At 41.3% G+C, this 13688-nt stretch overlaps 1 protein-coding gene across 1 annotated transcript in view; it reads right to left on the reverse strand.

Annotated features, from left to right (window-relative positions):
• LOC124283989 overlaps positions 1–7530 on the reverse strand; it is a 45053-nt gene extending 37523 nt beyond the window's left edge. Inside the window, exon 1 of the mRNA XM_046720036.1 lies at positions 7414–7530. The gene's annotated coding sequence lies outside the window, so the exon portion shown is untranslated. The remainder of the gene's footprint in view (positions 1–7413) is intronic.
• Positions 7531–13688: the final 6158 nt, after the last annotated feature.

The raw sequence follows: 13688 nt of genomic DNA on the forward strand, positions 1-13688 counted from the left end.
GAGATTGCTACATGCAGCTGACCATTTTAGCCTAGATGAGAATAGTAGACCAAGATACTTGTAGTATGTTGTACACTTCAATTGTTCACCCGCATAGAACCACTCCTCCTTCTTGCGTTCGATATCTCGCGATGTCATTATCGCGATAATGCACCGAGGAGATCATCAAAGGAGTGGATTGCAACCATGCAACATGCAACCAAAAAATCAAACATAATTAAAACACAGTTATCACTTATTTATGACATATAATATACAATGCTGATTATGAAAAAACATATAAACAAAATTAAAAGCGTACAATCGCAAATCAAAAGTGCAATATTTTGTACTTGGGTTTACTTCCCTAGAAACGAAGCAGCCGGGATACCGAACCCAGTCAGAGCGGGTGGATGTGCACTCAAGTGTAACGGCTGGTTCATTGTGTGTGTATATATAGAGATGTTAGGTTTTGTAAATACGGTGTCGTACCGGGAAGGCTAAAATTTATTTTTCAGATGTCCAGGGAAGGCTAAAATGTATATTTCGGATTTCCCGGGAGAGCTAATTAGGGGAGTACCGCCAAAGCTAAAGACACGGTGCCGGGAAGCATAATCCACGCCGGGAGTAGATACAATAGTAGGTTATATCACATAGTGCTATTTCGAGTTGACCAGACGTGTTATCAATAGCGTGCATAAGTTGAACGGCCTCACCACTCGTTACACCCGGAAGCGTAATGTACATATTTATATATATTTATATATTATATAATAATATGTATAAACCCGAAGTACGTTACCCCAAAAACGACAACATAAAGGCTTATGACTTCACACACATGAAAATAGTGGTTGACACGGCTGGTTAGTACTTCAAAACCCAGTTTATAGACGTGTTTAAAAATTATAGGTTTTCGGTCACTAATGTTAAAACGGTTCACGATTGGTTTCACAACCCTATGCAGTTCTGGCAGAATCAATTCAATTTTGCCGTGTGGTGTGTGACAACTGGATGTGGTTTGACATTAACCGACACTAGGCGTAATGAGCTAAGTAAATCTGTTTTCACTTTCCACGTGTATTACCAGGTAAGGCGTATCCTCAAAGAATTCAGCGGCTCAGTCCCACAGGACAAGGCATGGGATGCAGTAAACAATCCGTACGATCGACGTGCGTATGAACGGATTTGTAATGAATTCGAACTAAACCCAAAGACGGATTGGCGTTTGACGGGCCCAAACCATGGGTTGGGTATCCCTATCGTTCACAATATGCCCCTCGTGGAAACCAGCAAAATGCTAAAAGAATCGGGTGGTAAAACATATGTGAATGCTTACGTCACGAGTAACGAGTGGAGAGATGATCTCATGTCTTTCGACGGCAGCAAGGATTACCGAGTATGGAGGTTCGAGCAGGGTCCGGATGACTGGAAAATATTTATGCTGGACACGTCGAAGGGTTTTACTCGTGCTGGTGTTATCAGATTGAACGATTCGATTCGAACGTACGTGTGGGCTGGTCTAGGGTCTCAATCACAGACTCATTCTAATATTATAGGTAAGGGAACGGCTTATGATTCTCAAAAACAGTTCGTGGCTAATATTGAGGACGCTATCGCATCACCAGTAGATTTACCTAGTGCTATAAAACGATATCAGGATACGTTGCAATACGCCAGGTCAAAAGTCGACTACGTGTTCGGTGTTGGATTGTACATGGCTCCGAGTGATATGCGTCTGAGAATCAATAAAATAACAGGCTACAACAATGAAATAATCATCGCCACAGCCGACCAAAAATTGGGTGTTAACGCCGACGTCAACGTCTCCCATGTACCACCACGCACGCATACTGGTGAAACGGGTATAGTGGCATCACCACCAGAGTCTAGGGTTAAGTCCACACCACCACAACCCAAACCACCACACGTGCAGGTGTCTAATCAGCAGCACATCGACCGTAAAACAGTGCTGGTGGTTGTTGGGATCGCGGTTGGCTTGGGTTTCATCTGGTTAAAAATTCCTTAGCGACCACGTACACCAACCCGGCAACAGCGACGATGAACGCCCACAGGTTTTGACCTAGCCACTGACTGTTTTAGAAGCAACCACGAGATGCTACCCAGGATACCTGGCAGGGCTTTGGCGGCTTTACCGGCGAGTTTAGCCAGAGCTTCACCTAGTGATTTCAGATGTTTTTTTATCCAGTCTCTGACGTCACCACCACTCGGTGGTTTTGGTGGTGTTGGTGTTCCTCCACCACCCGTCAGCGATACGACTAGGGTCGATATGATGAAGCCAAATGCTGTTATAACGCTTGCAATGGTGATGCCTTGCTCTCGGAACAGTGATCCTTAGTACTCGTTCAGTACTCGATCGATGGTTTCCCGCACGCGGCTGATCTGAGATCGAAGCTGTTCTCGATTAGAGGAAGCGGATTCCAATCTGGTCTGTCTCTCATCTTGTAAATTACGTAGTCGATGATACAACGCTTAATATCATCGTCTTCAGTTTCGGTGAGTTTGGTTTTTTCACGAGTTCGTTCAGTTTACCCATGTTGTTCACGAGTTCTCCACGTACATGTTTCAAGGCTTCATCTAAGCCGTACAGTTCCCTCATTGGAAATTTAAAACCAGGCAAAGGTTTGTCCCAGTACGCTCCCAACAGTTTTTCGATGCTGTCCGACGCTTCTGTAGCACGCTGTGTCATGTCACCACCACTACTGAGTTCGGACCTGGTAGCTTGCAGATCTTGAACTACCTTCGGAGGAATCTTAGGCTTTGCACCACCATAATCCTGCATGTTTAGTTTATTACGGATAAATTCGGTACCATGGCGACTGGTTAGCGTTGACAAGGCAAGTGGTTTTCTAGTGCGCGTGTTCATGATATCAACCTCCGGGTTATCCTTAAGGCGTAGAATACCCTTATCATCTATATAAAACTTCGAATAGTCTTTGTACTGAGGCTCGACGTAGTTTCTATCGTTTTTTAATCCATCGTAATAATCGTCTACTGTTGTTTTAAGTAGTTGGCTGCTCAATGATGAGTTAGTAAACGAAATGTCTTTACCGTAATCAACATCATCAGAGGCCAAAGCTCCAAAATCATCCATCGGAATATCATCCATATTTTTGAAATTATATTATATAACAATGTCATATGGTAGAAAACTAAATCCTTTTCGAAGATTAAGAGAACCACTAGGCGTCAAAGCCGTGCGTCAGTCGGTGACTATTACAAACAACCCCAGCAAGATAGACCAGAACCAAGTACTGTTGGTTAGATTCCCCAACTTGGGGGAGAACGACGTAATAGTACCAGGTACGGTACGATTGGCATTTAACATCACGTTGAAATCAGACAACGACAAACGTGAGCTAGTGAATAATGTGGGTCGTGCTATAGTCAAGAGGACCTCCATAAAAATTAGTGGTAACGAGGTGCTTAGCATAGATGACAGCGATGTATATTACTGTTACACAGACCTATGGAAAAGTGAGGGAGAACGCGCCAACGACGTGTACCAGGGAATCAGTAAATCGACTAGGTTACGTATAGGGTATGCCTTCACACAAGAAGAGACAGCCAAACTATCGAAAAGTGAAAAAGCCATCGCCGAAGCGTATGGAAACAGGTTCTGTATCCCGCTAGACTTTGAGTTGCTAACGGGCACGCACCATTTTACCAAGCCGCATTAGGTGACAGGTTGGAATATGAACTCAAGGTTCAATGATTACAGCAAAGTCGTGTATACACCGAACGGTGAAGAGGGTAGTTATGAGATCGATAACATCTCGTTGGAGTTCGACATGGTGACTAATCCTGATCTCGCCCGGCAGATTCGAAATCAGTACTCTGGGAAAATGACCATCCTGTACGATAGGATACTGCGACATAGAATGATATTACGTGATAAGAGCGACACGGTATGGAATATCAACATGAACGTGCCGGCGCGATCGATGAAAGGTATATTAATCATACCTGTGGAGGAATACGATCCATTCGAAAGAGACAGCGAGAAATTTTTCAACCCAGGGATCACCAAAGTGGAAGTGACCATAGAGGGAGTACCTAATCAGCTATTTAGCCATGGAATGAAGGCATATCAGCAGTGGGATGAAATAATGAAGCTACCGGCTATCAAACGAAACTCAATAGTCAACAACGTAGTCAATGACCTGGATCTATCCTCCGTGCATATCGGGGATTACTTAACCACAAAGTACGCATTGTGGTTGGATATGAGATCTACAGATGACGACACTCTACACGGTAGTGGTCGTCGAATCGACAACGGAAGCGAGGGTATAACCATTCAAATAATGAAGAAGGCTCAACCAACTGGTAAATTGAAATTATATTTATATGTAATTATGGACGCGCAACTTAATATAGAGAATGGGAGATTTGTGCAAGCCATCTATTAATTTACCACGAGATCCGCACTGCGCCATAATATGTGGGCAGACGGGTTGTGGTAAGACAGTTTTCGTACTGGATTTGTTGGAGGGGTACTATAAAGACGTATTTGACAATATCATTATCTTATGTCCTACTATAAATATGAACAAGACTTACACGGACAGATCTTGGGTGATGAAGGATCCCGATGTATATAAAATCGATCCGGAAACACACCTGCAGGACTATTTGAAAGTTTATCACAACAAATTTAAAGGGAAGCCGACGCTGTTCATCCTGGATGACTGCACCGCTAATAGAGAGATAACGAAAAAGAGAGATATGCTGTCCTACCTAGCGTTTTCAGGTCGGCACGCAGAACATAGCGTCTGGGTGTCGACACAAAAATTCAACTCTGTGTTAAAGGATTTACGTGAATAGACGCTATGGGTAGCTCAATTTCACTGCAAGGACAGGGATTCGTTCGAGGAATGCTTGAGAGAGAACGATGTGATGAGTAAACTAGACCGGGAACAGGTTAAGAAACAGCTCGCCCAAACTAAACATGTTAAGCTCGTGTTGAAAACCGACCAACCAGTGGATTACCAAGTAATAGTTTAGTAATTTTTAGTAAATTTTAGTAATGTTTTAGTAATGTTTAGTAAATTTTAGTAATGTTTTAGTAATTTTTAGTAAATTTTAGGAATGTTTTAGTAATTTTAGTAAGTTTTAGTATAAATGTCGGTTTTTGAAGTTATAGTCGTGTGTAACCTAATCTTTATCTCTCTGTATTTAGTGTGGGTTGGTTATTATTTAAAAAAAATTAAAACTAGATTACTATATTATAAAATGGATTGTGATGAATTACTAGAACAGATATTAGTTTCAGATGAACAAAAGGACGACAAGCAGCGAGACAGACTGGTAACACTAGTTGTGGGTGGTAAGGCAAAACAATATTTAGGAGATAATATAACTACTGATAAAATTCAGAAAATGTCAGATGAGGAAATAAATAAATTATACGCCAGGTATGAGTCAAAACTCGGGGCTGAGATGACAAAAGTTATAGGTTCTACTATTACCCAGATTTACACATGTATAGCGTCGTTATTTTTACCCATACCACCGGAACGTAGACTATTTGTGGGAGGACCTAGAGAAAGACCCGTTTATTGAACACGCCTTGAGCTCTATCAGCTGCGTGTTGTACCACAAATACGGGATGTTTTTTAGCCCCGGTGACGGCGGCGATTATCACAGCAAAGCATTGTCAATTTAAAGAGGAAAAAAAAAAATAATAATAATATACAAGATGGCTACTACCCAGGAAGAAATAACCAAGATTCCAGAGGAGGAAACACCGAAGACGGAGCCAGTGACGCATGCCACAAAGAAGAAGAACAAAAAAAGAGTTGAAGCTGGTAGAAAAAAACGCCTTAGCCAGGCACCATAAAAATAATTACACATTGTGGTTTACCGTAGGTGGTGTAGTAGTCACTGCTGTTGTTTCATTATTTATGTTATTTAAACCAAAACAAACAACCACAGCCATCACCAACACCTCCAGAGGAGATCAACCCTCATATTATGTTATAATTAAAATTATATTTCTATTAATATATATTATGTCTGAGGGAAAAACATTCGTTAATGATGCATACCACGCCTTAGTGGTTTCCGGATTAGCAGTAGGATACGCTCGGTTGACTAAAATGATTATAAAACAACCGACTATAAAACTCGACTTCGACGTGCAGGATATTGCTATGCTTACTATGAATATTGGTATGGCGATGGCCACCAAGGACGTTCTGATAAAACAAGGTATTATACCGGAAAATATTTTAAAGTAATATATATAATATGGCCACGATAGCAATGATGGTTGGTGGAGCTCTTGTGAATGCCCTAGCATTTTCCGGGATTAAATTACATTTGTGACGTCATTCCATTGTCTGTTCGCTCCATTACTTTTCAGGAATGGAGCGATGTGTACCAGTTTCAAAATAAAACCTTCATTTTGTCATTTTGACATTTAATTTTGATAACAGCAATATTCGCAATACTTCGAATGTAATTTAAGTAGGGTAATATCCTCGTAACTCTCCATTCCTTAAAAAATAATGTGCCTTGTCCCCTCCGGGGCCTCGGCTCCATTATTTTTAAGGAATGGAGAGTTACCTCGGACATTACCCTCTACGTAATTATCTATTTTCTAAATTACGAGAGTCAAACGCGGCTGAGGTAGAAGCGGAGAGAAAACGACACGATATAGCTGTGGATATCAATTTCCTGAGTTTGTTTTCCGCACTCGACCGGACTAGCTTCACGTTAACGCGTTTTCGTAAATTCTCCATCGTTTTACCAAATACAGAGTTGTTCATGAGTTTGTACAGGTTTTTCTCGAAGTCGCTTGTGGCTATCTTACGTAAATCCGTGTTCATTCTGATGTACATGATACAGAGGACAGTTTATATCGATTATATATCAGGACGAATATCATTTTCGTCATTTGGCTAAGATTTGTCAATTCTTTCTTGGGTTATCGCGTTAACAATCTTTATATTGGGAAAACCCCCAAATTTTTGCTGTGACCTTGAAAATTATCTCAGGGTCACTCCATTTCACTTGTGTCGGTGAATCTCGCCAATATACCTTGGTACCAAATTTGAACAAAATCCATCATTTCTTTCTTGAGTTATCGCCCTAACAAGCTTATTTGATGTATGAAATGCAACGAAAAACAAACACACGCGTATTTACGAGTGATTAAAACTGTTATTACAATTTACGTAAATATTTATTACATTTTACCGCAACGAAAACTATTACAATTTACGTCAATTTTTATTACAATTTGCGTATTACAATTTACGTTAATTTGTATTACAATTTACGTCAAGTTTATTACAATTTGCTGCAAGTATTACAATTTGCGTTTTTATTACAATTTACGTCGTTACAAAGCCTAACATATTCGGTGAAAATATAAACGTTTGATAGCGTGCAGATAATTATTCTTACCGGGAGCTAGTACAAGCAGCTCGCTCAGCGGGCGACTCAGCTTCACTGAACCTAAAGTCTCGTGGGCATAACCCACGTGCGAACACGGACTGCACGCGCAATTTACGGGCCTCAAAGCATCGCTATTATGTAGAGGGTAATGTCCGACCTACTTAAATTACATTCGAAGTATTGGGAATATTTCTGTTATCAAAATTAAATGTCAAAATGACAAAATGAAGGTGTTATTTTGAAACTGGTACACATCGCTCCATTCCTGAAAAGTAACGGAGCGAACAGACAATGGAATGACGTCACAAATGTAATTTAATGATTTGTATTACAATGGGGTATGCACATTAAATGAAATACCGATCGAGAACAAGTTGGGTTGGTCTAAGTTAACGCTCATCATGTTCCGTACATGTGTTTGTTTCACTGTTCCAACTACTGCACTTACCCCCTTGATAATGATGAGTTTTATGGAGAAGCATGTACGATGTGAATGACCTCCCCCCCCCACACACACACACACCCCACACCCCTAAAATCAAGAGTTTCTTGAAAATGCTAGTAACTATAAAGAATAATGTTTGATAAGTCTTTGTTTTTGCAGATACGCGAGGAGCCATGTCATTATTGATTGTGTGTTTAGTCGCCTGTTAATTCATTATATACACATGGAAAACAAGTATCGCCACATCCCATATTCCAGCTATAAGGCGGCGGTCTGTAGATAATCGAGTCTGGATCGTGGCTTACGACTGGCATGGGTTGCTGAACACCAACTCTAATCCGTGTCTTCACGGTGCCTTAAATACCCACCTGGATGTATTCCCTATCTGGCAGGGTTATATATTGAAGAGATATAATATATTGCAGCACTGGCCAAATGGCCGTCTATAACCACCTCTGAAGCCAGGTTACATTGACCTGAATATATGCATATTTGACGGCAGAATTTAAAAAGTAATTTCAGCACCCTTTCTCTATTTACCCTACCCAGCCATAACATCGACCTCGCTATAGTACTAGTGTAATAGGCCCATGCAGGAGGCAAATGTACTGTAAGTCCCCATGGTCCCTAGTATGGTGATCTACCTTCAGTTGTTAGCGATCTATAGCCCATTTTTATATTGTGTTGTCCCCTATAGTTAAAATGTTTTAGATTCAATTACTAGTTTTACATATAAATCTGTGATAATCTAGTTATTTTACTGTCTCTCGTTGGCAGAATTTTATAATTTCACTTAAATTGTTGATATATTTATAACTTGCTTTAGTCACGATATGGCTGAAATATTGCCGATGTGACTTAAAATCTTAACTCACTCACTCACTCACTACTAGTGTAATAGCTTCCATTGATACAAATAGCGTGTCCTGAAATGGCATTGTGTATTTGTGTGATTGTGCATTCACTGAACAGACCAGTTTGTTGCATTCATACCTTAACCACCCCTAGTTTGCTTTCATGACCAGGAGAATTTATACGGGCGGATTATTCTATGGTCTTGACGTCTGTTTTCATATTTGCTGTTCCTGAAATCCCTATACACGATATTGTCAGACGTTTCGCTTTTCGTGGTAAAGTGACAGAAGCCCTTTCCCACTTGATAGCTATTCGACAGCACGGTCGATTCGGCCCAGCGACTTCTGTCTTTTGAAGTCCATGAATCGCATAGTCTAATCTCACATGATTTTGATATATGGTCTCTCGTATCTGTAGGCAAGTTTACTTATGTACGTTTTTCACTGAGCAGGGGCTTTGTCTCGATCAATGTAGATACCTCTTCTGTACTTATGGTCATTGTTTTCCCTTATGGTGTACCGTCTTCCTTCAGGTGCTATTGGTCTAATTTTTTTTGTTAGAGTTATATGTATAGTCCGCGGCCCTTATTTCTAGTGATCCACGAGTAGAGGTCATATAATTTCCGAGTCTCGTGATTGTATTCGAACCAGGGACCTTCTGTGAACCTAGTCAGCAACCTAGGACTGGGTAATGATATCGTCCATGGGATGTCTCCGCGCCCTTCTACACAGGAACAACTAGATAGCCTAGTAGAAGTCAAGTATCCATAACTGTCGGGCGTCACGTTACTCTTCAGGTCAGGCACCTGTATGTTTTAGAAGTCTGAAAACTCCATTTCAACCCTAATGGCATCATTCTGTTACACGATGCTTTGATTTAATGATTGTTCGACTCATGTTAATTGTTCAATAGACATATTTTAAGGACAGGTTCAGTGTTCAGATCATTTCTCATGATCAAATTAGTACCCATGCAGAGGTTTCTCGCTGTACAGATTTGAAGAAGTTATTTTGCGACGATGTCGTATTGATCATATACTAGATATACTCCATCCTCGATCATCTCCAGGGTATACGTTACGATCACTCTCCACTATACATTGGATGCATCCACGGCTTGGCCCGATAATTATATTACCTCCCTTTGCTGGTTCCGCATTCTCACAGTAGCCAATCAGCTAAGCCGCCGTTACATCCGAGCTTGCCAGTGTCAACAAAGATAGCCGTCGCAGGCGCGAAGGTTTGTTCGCAGTGCCACTCATATTTTGGGGAAATCATACAGAAAAAATGACAGATCTTAAACTTTTAAAAAATATATGAAAGAACTCCTTCTACCTCTTTCAGAGTACCCAGGGGCGGATCCAGCTTTCTTTGAAAGGGGGAGTGCATACTATTGAGAAAAGGGAGGGTGCACATTTCATTTTCATCCGAGTTTCAATGGTCATTTAATAAACTTTCAGGACAAAAGGGGGTTGCGCACCCATGCACCCCTCTCTGAATCCGCCTATACGTACCTCTGCATCAATTGTGTAGCCAAGTTTTAAACAGTTAGATAATTTGATAAGCGATAGTGTGATTGGTTCGCTCAACTTCCCAGCGTAGACACCTGATTGGATAAAAAGCCAGCAAAGGGACGTAATAAAATCATCGGGCCAAACCGTGGATGCATCCAGGGTATAGTGGAAGTGATCGTAACGCATACCCTGGAGATTATCGAGGATGGATATACTCATGAGTACCTGTTGTTGAAAGCTGAGCATCCTCCATTCTGTATCCCTTGTGATGAGGCGATCACGGTCAAGCATGGTCTGCTTGACAGTATTGATTTTTCTGTCACAAGGGAGGATCAATAAAGGATCTTTTTAATCAGGTCAATTATTATTTAATAATTGTTTTTTAAAGGAAATTGAATCGTTTGAAAAGTTTGGATAAATATCTTTTGTAAATATACTCATGCCAATAATGGTTGTCAGTTTGACTGTCACATGGAGACGTGTGGTGGCGCTGAAGTCGATACCTCGTGTGACCACCGTGGGCATCCAGAACTGCAAGGCATCGCCTCGGCCTCGAACGAATAAGTCTCAGAATCTCGTGTTGCCCAATCTGCCTGTAGTGCCTGTGCGAGTTGATGAAGTGTCTGGGGCTGAGGGTTACGGCGTCGCACCCGTATGTCCAGGGCATCCAACAGATGTTCGATCGGGTCCGGTGAGGGCCAGAGGGTGCACATTCATGTTGTGGTTCTGGGGGAAGTCTCTAGTGTGACGTGCTGTGTGGAGCCTGGCATTGTCCTGTTGAAACAACTCTCTCTGGCGATCAATGATTGGAAGGAGGTGTGGGCGTAGGATTTCGTCACAGTACCGTTGAGCTGTCAGGTTGCCCTGGATCATCACCAGATCACTTCTCCTACGGCGGGTGATCGTCCCCCACATCATCACACTTTCCCGGTCGAATCTGTCCACCTGGGGAACGCAAGCATCGGCGAAACGTTCACGTCGACGTCTATACACCCGCATTCTTCCATCGCGTCGTTCCAATAGAAATCGTGATTCATCAGTGAACCAGATTCTACGCCAATTCGGTAGGTTCCAGGCCTGAACGTTGGTGCACCATTGAACGCGATGTCGACGATGTTGTTGTCGAACGGGGATTTGTCGAGCGGTACTGGTCGCCGTAGCTTCCCGATGACGCAGGTGATGTACCCGGATGTAGCGATCCTGCGCCGCAGTGGTCGCTCGAGGTCGCCCACTACGAGGGGCATCTGCTACCGCATTCTGCCGGCGATATCTCCCCCAGAGCCGTGAAATGGTGCTTTGGTGAACATTCATGCGTCGGGCAACTGAACGTTGAGACTGGCCAGCTTCAAGCAAACCAATGGCGATATGACGGTTGGCTTCACTTAGACGTGGCATTTTGCGTTCGTCAACAATATTCCAAATACAGTGAATAATCGACAGACAGCGATCAACCTTTTATACCCATCATTGAGACTATCTGATCCCCAACTTTCACGTGCATTGCATGTGAATTGTGTATCCTGTGACACTTCACGCCGAAATTGAAAATCTTGCTGTTAAATACGGGTATTGTACGGATGGTGCGTTTTCTTGTGCTGTTTTACAAGATAAACACCATAGGACTCATAAACAGAGCAAAACCTTTTGTAAAATGAATCACGTTTTAATTCATTGCTACATGAAATTGCTATTTTCATGATGCGTTTCTTTTTTGGGAGAGTATATATTATCTTTCACTGTGCCACAAAGTTCTAGTTAGACAATGATTGTGAATTATAAGTCACAAACAAAACACTTTTTAAAATAGTAATGATGCTTTTTTTTTGCATAGCTGAGCAAATAGAATAACTTTAGTACTAATATGTTTAGGAACGACCGTACCAAGTGTATACAATTTCGATCCTAAAAGGAATGTAACTTCCACAACCATCTCACTGCAGATTTTTTATTTGTGCACTAAAGTCATAAGCTGAGTTATCATAAACTGTACATGATATACCAAACTATATTTCTTACAGCTAGTTACAAACATATTGAGATCGGGGTACTTGTATTGTAATGTAATATGGTTGTTAGATAAAACGACTTGATAAAGTGTTATGCAATCTTGCAAACGATGAATTTAACTGTGCTCCAAATGGAAATCAATATTGATTTTATGACTGGGTATGGGGACGTGGGATAGATGTTTATGAGAAGTGGAGTTGTTTCGGGGTGTTTTCTTCATTTTGAGATAATATGTGAAGTCATGAAGGTCGCACAACACTTTCCCAAAAGTAAAAAATGAAGTGAGTGAGTGGTCTTACCCAACCTACAACCAAAAGATCACGGGGTAACTCCCAGATAATAACGTCCCAGACGTCCTAACTTGCTCAGTAACTACTCATTGAGCTTCAGTAACCCATGCTTGTCGTGAGAGGCGATGAACGGGATCGGGTGGTCATGGTCGCTGACATGGGTTGACACATGTCATCGTATCCCAACTGCGTAGATCAATGCCCATGCAGTTGATCACTGGATTGTCAGGTCCTGACTCGAATATCTACACACCGCCGCCATATAGCTGGAATATTGCTGAGTGAGGCGTTAAACAACAAACAAACAGACAAATAACTTGCTTATTATTGACCATCTATTTAAAGTAAGGTGTTATCTGTCTTTAGTGAACAGCTCATGGTTTATTGATAAGTGTTCCCTTCCGTTGCTTGCGTTAGACACTATTAACTGCTAATAATAAAAATTACCGTTTGCCACCTTTTCTAGCATTACTTCTTTATGTTAAACCACTAGGGTAAGTTATGTCCATTGTTCTTGGAGGTGTTTTATTAGCTGAACTCAATAACTGCCGCCCTATTTAAAAACAATAAAATTGTATTTATTTTGATAATCTTCATCATGCCTAATACATTACACGCGTATGAAATAAGTTTATTTAAAAGTCTATCTTGTGTAGGTGATTAACCTATACATACCGTGAACTCAGGAACACAGCTCCCTGACAGTCCACCAATACATGTACATCATGCTAGTCGTGAGAATATGTCCATATACCTCACCTTGATGTTGTCATATTGAAATGTTCACACAACTAAACACAGTGTAGGCCAATGTATGACTTCCACATAGTTATTAACAGACCACCATGATTAACCCAGACTAGTGCTGATTACTGAAAGAAATGTATATAAGTTGACACAAGCACAGATACAAGAGGGAACATTATTACCCTTTTCTTTTTCCAAGGCAATGAAAATATGAACTTACTGTCAAAAGAAAATAGCGATCCTGATCTGCACGCAACAACAGCTCCTCATTTTCTAGAACGTTGTATCATTTATACTGTGATAACACGTTTCAACGACTACCTGGGGTCCTGGCGACAGTGAAAAGAACGCATAGTCTCTATTGATAGTCGCCCCTTTGTCAGCATTCTGCCTGCTCTATACAACCCAATCCTACGGCTGCCTTTGT

This window comes from Haliotis rubra, unplaced genomic scaffold (assembly GCF_003918875.1).
Source record: "Haliotis rubra isolate DU_JTF1 unplaced genomic scaffold, ASM391887v1 Scf1099, whole genome shotgun sequence".
Taxonomy (NCBI): Eukaryota; Metazoa; Mollusca; class Gastropoda; order Lepetellida; family Haliotidae; genus Haliotis; species Haliotis rubra.